The sequence below is a fragment of the Rhopalosiphum padi genome, chromosome 1 (assembly GCF_020882245.1).
Source record: "Rhopalosiphum padi isolate XX-2018 chromosome 1, ASM2088224v1, whole genome shotgun sequence".
Classification (NCBI taxonomy): Eukaryota; Metazoa; Arthropoda; class Insecta; order Hemiptera; family Aphididae; genus Rhopalosiphum; species Rhopalosiphum padi.
The window spans coordinates 78,307,126-78,316,942 of record NC_083597.1 but is presented as its reverse complement, the minus strand read 5'-3'; the positions used below and the strand labels follow the sequence as shown (position 1 = coordinate 78,316,942).

Below are 9,817 nucleotides of genomic sequence, written 5' to 3'. Positions count from 1 at the left end.
TCCAAGTCCAAGTATATTGGTTTATAAACAAATTAGAAAGTCCACAATTTATTTTAGATTTTGCACTTATATGTCAATATGTGTGATATTTTTATGGAATTGTCTTATTTATCTAATTAATTAGAGAGTTAAACAATTACATCATTACAAGCAGATCAATTTATTAAAAAGACTATTAGAATGTTGGAATCATTTAAAACTAAACATGAAAACTTATTTCAAAAGCAAAGATAGATTAAATAAATATGGTTTTCAAAACAATCACTTTGACTATTAATGAAAAATTAATTTTTATTAACCCAAATCAGTTCATAACATTATGTGTATGTAATAATCTACATGACTATATTGGTACATTACCGTTTACTTGATAACAATGAAAATGAAACATTAATATGGTATTGAATGATATACAAATTTTAAACAAAAATACAAGGCCAAGAGATGTTGATATAATAGATATGATGAAAATGAAATAGAATGATTGGGCTGGTATATTTGAATTAAATACCTTTGTACTAGTTCAAGGAATGAGACTTTTATTCATACAAACACAAGAAATGAAGAAATACAAGAAATAAATATTTTTATTTACCAGTTTCTACAACAGAATGTGAATGTGGATTTATTGGTTTTAGTTTAAATAGTTTAATGAACATAATATGTTTAGATCTAAAATCAAAATAAACAATAAAAAATATATCGAATCTCATATTCACCAATATAAATGGGCTACTTCTACATATATGAATATGGAATCTAATCAAATATGTTGAAAGATAGCTGTTTTAGCAGAGATCTGCTAATGATAATCGTTCAAGAAAAATAGAGCCATTAGAAAGATCAACAGAGAAAAAAATCACTGTGAAATATTTTATAAATTGGCTATGAAAAATAAATAAATAAATTTGCTATAATGGAATTAGGTACCTACCTATACATTATTATGTATTTAAATAAATTTAAAATAATAAATAAAAGATAAATTTATAAGTCAATTGGAATATAATGGGTGTAGCCAATCTAAGGACAGAGCTCCACACATATTATATATTCCCCAATTTAAGAATATTTATAGGTTAAAACAATATTTACGACTACAGTGTCTATAGCAATGTTTCCCAACTGGTATTCTAGTATTCTACTATTCTAGTATACTATATTGTTATTATTTAATATCATAATAATTCTATAATATTTGTATAATAATGTATAATATATAATATTATAATACTTATATGTTATATGTACCCATTACAATTTTATTTTATTTAAAGTTATATATAGGTACACTACTACACTATAACACTAGGTAATCACCTGAGGTTAAAGTTAATAACTTATATAAATTATAAATGTAATGCTTCACCCGCAAGTTCACAAGATTGAAGATTCTATAATTTAATTTTATAATCCCCATTATACATTTATATTTTATACCTAGGTATATTTTATTAGTTACTACCTAGGTCCTATCTTATTGCTGGAGGAAATTTTAAAAACATGTATAAAAAAAGGTTAGGTTTGGTAGGTAGTTAAGTATATGTATCAACGTCCAACGATGGGCGAGATACTCTAAAATCAGTATCGCGATATTAGATACTTACATTTTTAGTATTTATAGGTACTTGATACATTTGGAAATATTAGTCATAGGATTTTTTTTAAATTTTATTTATATATAATTAGGTAGGTTGTATAGGTAGAGCCCTTAGTATAGGTGTATACCTATATATTAATTAGTTAGTATATAGACCACACAATTTAATAACTTAATAATAATATACATAGGTCCATAGGTGATAAGTAATAACTTAAAAGGACGTTAAACCCGCATGTGTTGTCTTACTAATGTAGATCATAATTCATAGCAAATTTTCGTTATATGACTGTATAGTCAATAACCTATATTATGATACTTATATCGATATAACTATGTTATTAATGTTTAATTATATAATGTGGATTGAATAAATATATAATAATATTCACTATATAGTCAGCCTAATCAGGGTTTAATTTAATTTATATTATACATGACGTCTGAAAAACTAATAACTTATTTATTTAGTATAATATAAGATAAAACGTCTTGTTTCCTTTAAAAATATAAAAAAACTAATTTTTCAAAAGTGACATCTTTTGAATGATGAATAAATTATCAGGGAAAACATACGTTCAACATTTTGTCAAAATGACTTTGATATTTATAAATTTAAATTTGCCGCGCCTTTTACACATTGTAGTACCTATTATGCTAAAACATAGTCAAACAGTCGCGGTTGATAGATATTAGGGATTAGGCAAGTAAAAATAATCGTAAAAAATTAATTTTTCAAAGTATTGCATTAATGTATCGAGTATTTTTCGATAAAATTATTTTATTATATTTCATAACTTGTCTTTGTATCCTATTCCATATAGTTTGTTATTATTTACATGTTTAAATTTGTTGCTCTACTTTGTCATACAATATATATATATATATATATAACTTGTCTAAAAATGTATCGTGATACAAGATACTCGATACTTCATATAATTATATCGAGATACGAGATACAACTATACAAGATACAATTGTATTTAAGATATTGACCAACTCTGCAGGCCGCAGAATATCGTTTATGCCAAAGTGTAATATTACTTTATGGTTTATGCAGTGGTGGCGCTAGACATGTTTTATAATCACGACATATTTTTCTGGTGGAAAATTTATATTTGGCTAACCACCTAAACCTAACCTATTTGAGGAAAGTATAGGTAAAAATGTTTTGGGTAGGTAATATCCTTTTTTTTTAAATAAATAATCAAAACAAATTTTATATTTTGTATTTTAAAGAGGTATAGGTATTATATAAAGAGGTAAATATGAATATATTGTATTAGTGTTATTAAAATAAAAAAGTGGGCAAGTGGGTATCGCTCTGCTGTATAGTAGAGATAGAGAGTAGGTCACTATAATAGATGTGTTAAATTGAATGCAATGACAGATATCATTGTACACGAAAAACGATTTTATGAACGGAGATGATTTGTCAGTCAATGATAATTAGTAGGATATATTATATTATTACCTATATTTAAATTGTAGTATATCGTTATTTTTGCGATTACGTAAAAAATTAAATTTCATACATTCATAAAATTTTTTCTACATCGACGCTGGAATTTTTTTACAGTTACTTGAAGCCTGAAGGAAAACTTATGGATAACCTTGTATTGGGTTTTTTAACTTTAGGTATAAATCACAAAAATTTTATGAATTTTCAACTTCAAAATGTTCACGATTTTGAACGGAATGATGATGTATTGATTCTACAATGATGTGTATTTTTATTTTGTGTGTCTGTCATCACGTTTTGGAGTAGTAATAATGCTTTGATTTTTTACTTCAGCCACTCTTTGAAAAGGAAAATTAATTTAGTTGGTACTTTGGGGGGTCAAATTTCCAGTAGTTTTCATAAGCGTCAGGAAAAACTCTGAAAAAATAACGGAGAAACGTGAATTTTTACGCTTAACCAGTTTTCGACAAAATCGATTTTTTTATTTTGCTGTAACTCAAAAACGAATCATACCTAAATACTTGAAATTTTCACCACATGTTTATATTAACGATATCTATTTACGATTAAATTTTCAAAATATTTAGAACTTTTTTAAACTATTTATAAACGATTAAAAAATTTTGCTTTCCAAAAAATCTTTAAAATTTAATACAAGGTTTATTATAAGTTATATTTATCGTAGTAAAAAAAAATCAAAAATCGTTATTCACAATTTTTGTTTATAAGCATTTAAAGTTCAAATGTTTACGAAACATATCAAAATTGCGAAAATTTGCAAGAAATTTTGAAGTTGAAAATTCATAAAATTTTTGTGATTTATACCTAAGATTAAACATTAAAAAACCCAATACAAGGTTATCTATAAGTTGTCCTTCAAGTAACTGTAAAAAAAAAATTCCAGCGTCGATGTAGAAAAAATTTTATGAGCGTATGAAATTTAATTTTTTACGAAATCGCGTAAAATAACGATATATTACAATTTAAATAAAGGTAATAATATAATATATCCTACTAATTATCATTAACTGACAAATCATCTCCGTTCAGAATCGTTTTTGTATACAATGATACCTGTCATTGCATTCAAATTTAATACATCCATTATAGTGACCAGTGACCTACTCTCCATCTCTACTATATAGCAGAGCGATACCCATCACTTGCCCACCTTATTTATATTAAATATAAATACTTAAATAAATGATACATACTATTATAATAAAATATACATTGTAAGTAGCCAGTAGGTATCTACTATAACTTAATTGACACAAATAGAAGTTATAGGCATTATAAGGTATATTTATAATATATATATAATATATTAAATATATGTTTGTAATAGCCTGTGCTATTACATTAATTTAAAATGTGTAAATATGCATTTAGTTTTTACCAATTAAATATATTTATAATTTATAATTAGTAAAATAGTAACTATAATATATATAGCATATTAGCATAATATACTGACATTGTCTGTTAATTGTTATGGATTATAGAAAGTTTTCATTAATTTATGATAACTAAGCAGGTACTAAAAATATTCACTATCACCAATCCTTTTTATATTTTTAGTTAAATACAAAATATACAATCTGTAAATTTTGTTTACAAATAAATTACAATAAGTTTTAGGCGTTAAATTTATTATACCGTGAGAAAAACACGTAGGTATACTTATGAAGAAATCACTCATTGATGATATTCAGCTGTTATTTACAAAGTTCACGATTGTTAAAATTGTTTTTATTTTTACCAATCGTATATATATTGGAGTAATGACAATATTATGTATTGTAATATTGTGAAATAAACACAGACAAGTGTAATGTGTATAGAAACTATACCTATTTCATTGTGTTTGTTTTATATAATAGATATGAATATTTAAAAAGTTGATTTTTTTAATACCTACTATATATATATATTAATATATAATATTATACAAACTATCACGTATACCGCGCGTATACGCACCTATAGGTACCACCTATTTAACATTTAAAAACCATCCTACCTGCTAGGTACTTAATTATTAATTATTATATTTATGTAGCAATACTACATATATAATATAGCGAATGTTCTAATATTAGAGAAGTATACCTATATTAATTATTATAATACTATACGTCTGTACAGTGTACAGTATACATTTCGGTTACTATGGGTTAGTAAAATTATCCAAGGGAATAATAAAAAAAATGTTTAAAATATTAATAAAAATTATAAAGATACATATAATAATTTGTATTCTCTCTCAATAACATAATATCTCGTATAAACCGTATAGTGCAGTGGTTCTTAACCTTTTTTAGTTCAGCGCCCCAAATATCGTAATAACTAACTGCTAACGCCCCCCCCCTCATGAAAAATCAAATTTTCTTATATAATATATATATATTTATTTATTCATCAGTATATTATAACATTATTAATTAAAGTAAAAACTCTTATTTTTAGATAGTAATGGTTATATTTTACACCACTTAACAAAACAATTTTACTTTACTATTCAAAAAGTATAAAATATAAATTTATACCTATCAATGACTGCCCTGAGGCTGATGAGTAGTTGCTAATGTGGCGATGTCTCGTTCGATATTGGTCAAAGCTAAACGTAGATCACCTTTGTTGAAAATGTCCAACCGATTTCTTTGTTTCGTTTGAAAAAGCTCCCTGCCCCCTCAACGCCCCCTTCAAAACTATCGCCCCTCAGAGAGACCGAAATGCCCCCAAAGGGGCGGTACCACCCCCGTTAAGAACCACTGGTATAGTGGGTATATGTAACTCCAGTCAGTAAATTAATATATATACTAATATAGGTAAAAAAGAGGTAAAGTTTGTAAGTTTGTGAGTTTGTTTATAGGAAATACCTAATCTCTAAAACTATACCTACTCAACTGATTTTGAAAATGCTTTCACCAGTAGGTTATTCCTGAGTGACATAGTACATATAGGCTAGTGATTTATAATATTAAATATCAATATGTTATTTATCATAGTCCAGTACTCCAGTCCATAGGTGAATATTCCAAAATATTTTTCTTTAATTGTTTTATACAAAAGTCCGTGGCACTATACATACATATATATTTCAAAAAAAACGTCTATTGTGTATTAAATATAAAATATGTATAAAAAGGCGTACGGTAATATTTATATTTTAAATTAGATAAGCGCTAAAATAAACCCGTGTACTATATATATATATGTATATAACTTTATATGTCTAAATATATTTAAAATATGATCTTATTATAGTTATTAACTCACCCATTATCTTTTAAACATTTTTTTAACTATGATTTTCACTATTGAAACTTTATAAGTTGTTGGTTTTTGGTTCAGAAAATAAAAGGGAAATCAAATTTGGGTCGTTCAACAAAAAAAAAAAAGAAAAATAATTTTAAAAAAATGCTGCTGTTAAATGTTTAAAAAATCTACGTTCGCGCTGGCGTCCTAGCTATATAAAGTTAATATGTCGGAATTTCGGAAATATCATCTATAAACTAAATCAGCAAACCAAAAATATTATTTATCCACACGCATTATTACTATATTGTTAGCATATTAGGAACCAAATTTAACACGAATGGAATTTGTGGAATAGGGGACAGTACAGAGGGATTGTTATTTGGTAGTTATTAATATATAGTTTAACGTTTTAGACCACAGCTAGATTATATAGTATACTTATTATATTTATTATTTAATCGTCGACACATACCATTATATTTAAAATGTATGCACCTCGCCACCTCAGTGTATATTTTAGACGTACATTGTAGTAAGATTCTAACTGACCCTTATGGCCGTATCAGAGGCAGACCCAGTGAAAGATTTGGTAAGTCATCTGACCCAAAGTTTCTTTCTCAGTAAAATACTAAAATGTGGCCTCTCAAAATTACAAACTACATAAATATGTACAATAGTACAATACTATAATAATTAAAAATGAAATAATATTAAATAATAATAATTTATAAAATGTACACACTACATAGACTCAAGAATATTTTTATAAAATATATAATCATGATTAAACATTTATGCATAAATTATAAATGTATAAATTATGAAGTATAGAAAGACGTGCTGAAGACTGAATATTGAAGTATAAATATCGAGTATAAAATCGTGCGACTGGCGCATATCGTTTTACTTGTCATACCGGTGTTTTGTCAATCAATCATGTTGACAAATAGACAAATCAATGTTAATATTTGGTGACTATTCATGCGTACATATGATGCAGCCACTATGAAGTGCTATAATGTAGAAATGATGCAAAAGTGATGGTGGCCCTTTCATCATTGCGTTGTCAGTGTATTCCTACACAATTTCAGGTCCAGTTTTATACTTTTATATAATACTTTATTACTTTAAAATTAACTATAATATTCGATATAATATTCTACGACTGAGTATGAAGTTTACTTAATATTAATAAATATAGTTATTTATAAATGTCAACTAAAAAAAAGAAATAGAAAAGATGTCTTATCCCTTTAAATAACTTAAAAATAGTCAAACAATTTTGAAAATTTTACCATTAAAGAGCGAATGATAATATAATACATATTTGGTGAAAATTTCAAGTATTTGAATCAAATATTTGATTTTTAAATAGATAAAAAAAAATAACAAAATCAATTTTACCAAAAACTGGTTTTGCGTAAAAATTTCTGTTTTAGGTTCAATTTTTATCTAATGAATACTAAGAATTTTCATTTTTGAACTCGAAAATATAAACTAAATTCAAATTTCTATCCAAAACTCCATTTTCACTCTAAGTATTAAATATCATTTAAAATTTTTAAATGATACATAATTATCGGATTCAGAAGTTACGATCACCGGTGTGCGACGGAGCCTATCTCAAAAAAGAGTGTAGCCGAGACAGGCGCGCCCTTAGGGGATAATGTAGAATTTGTGGGCCCTGAAAAGTGCGATTTTATGTCTTCCCCATGAGAGGGCACCGGGTCGGTATTAACCGCCCGGCAGCGAAGAGTGTTGTCGTTGATTGACGCGCATTCATTCATGTGGCGTGATGCCGCGGACGTCTGCAGCGTACACCTAACCCTATACGCGACGGCACTTCGAACAACCAAATAGTGCCCTACGCCTTTGCGCAGGGTATTATGTGGCACACCACGTTACTCCACCCCCAAGCCACAACGTGCCGTAGACGGAGGTTACCAAGCCGGCAGTGGCCGGTTAACTCATCGGATCGTCATCGCGTGTCTGGACGGGTGAGGACTGGAGTGAGGAGCTTCGCATATATTCCCCGCTGATGCCATACCGTATTGCCACAAGCGGTGTGATTACCTTGAGGCCTAGCTGTGTGCTAATCAAAATCTAGAGGGCCTGTGTGGTCACTGGTCGTATTATACATTTTTATGAGGCCCTGTAATATTAGTATGAGGCCCAGTGGCGTACCTGTGAAACATTGGGGGGGGGGGGCATAAATTAATTGCACAATTTTTTATGGTTTTAATATAATCTGAAACTTTATTATAAATTATTACTAAATACTTAAAAAATAAATCATATAACAAAATCTAAATTTCTTTTTTTACTGCCAGCAAATAAATTGATAACTTCGTCAACTTCAACTCTTCTGTGTCTATGGAATATGGATATTAAGCAAAGCTAACCCAACCAAGCGTTCTCCGCCCATGTTTGACCTTAACCAAGTTTTTAATCTAAGTTTAAAAGTACAAAGCAATAAAAATTAAAATAAAATATAACCATGCATGATGCAAAAGCATATAACTATAAATCTATAAAAGTTATATTATTAATTAGTATTCATGAAACATTGAAATAAGTAAAACTAGTAAAAGCAAACCTTCTTAATGTTGAGAAACTACGCTCAGCAGAAGCTACAGAAATAGGCAAGCAAGCAATAATATGTAGTAGGTATTTTATTAATATTTGGGTACAATATTTCATTACATTTGTCCATAGATGCTAATGCATCAGTAAGAATAACTCCATGTCTCCATCTATACATTATAATAATACAATTTTGTTTCAATAAATTTTTAGTAAGTAATGTTAGTCGTTAGACCCTAAAATATAATTACATTACATTACCTTCATTTTTTATTCTGTACCATTTTTCTCTCCATAGTTCTATTTCTGTTTTCAATCGTGACTCTTCTAATGCTTCATCATCAGATTTATAATGTGTTATAATAGTTTCTGTGACTGTATCAATCATCTTGTCATCAATATAAATTATATGTTTTGAAATAAGTTGAAATAATATCATTATTGTCTTGTTTTTTTTGTTTAAAAATCTTGATTTTAAGTCTTCTAATACATTGTCTAATAATGGTATGAATGCAGATACACTGTAATATTCTTCGGTACTCTTAGATTGACGATTAGAGCCATTAGTTTGGTGTTTACTGTTTAGATAGTCTTAGAGTTTTTATTTCAATGTCAAGATCTTTCATCAATAAGCTGCTGTCTTTGAATAATTTCTGAAAAACTTTTTCACACATTGTACGTTTATTTTCCAAAATACTTATAACATCTTGAATACAATCAAATGCAGCTAAAATATCATTGTCTTTTCCTTGAAGTATTTTACTAATAGGAGCTGTGACACTAAGCAAGTTAGATAATATTTCAATCTTATATTATAAACTCACAAGTACACATAGCTGTTAATAAGGTTTTGGCTTTAGACGAAGAATCTTGTTCACTCCATTCGGAAATATTGGTCAAAGCTT

General features: G+C 27.6%; 1 pseudogene; it reads right to left on the bottom strand.

The window, feature by feature from the left end:
• Nucleotides 1-8,621: 8,621 nt before the first annotated feature.
• LOC132921947 (zinc finger MYM-type protein 1-like) lies at nucleotides 8,622-9,351 on the bottom strand (annotated as a pseudogene).
• Nucleotides 9,352-9,817: the final 466 nt, after the last annotated feature.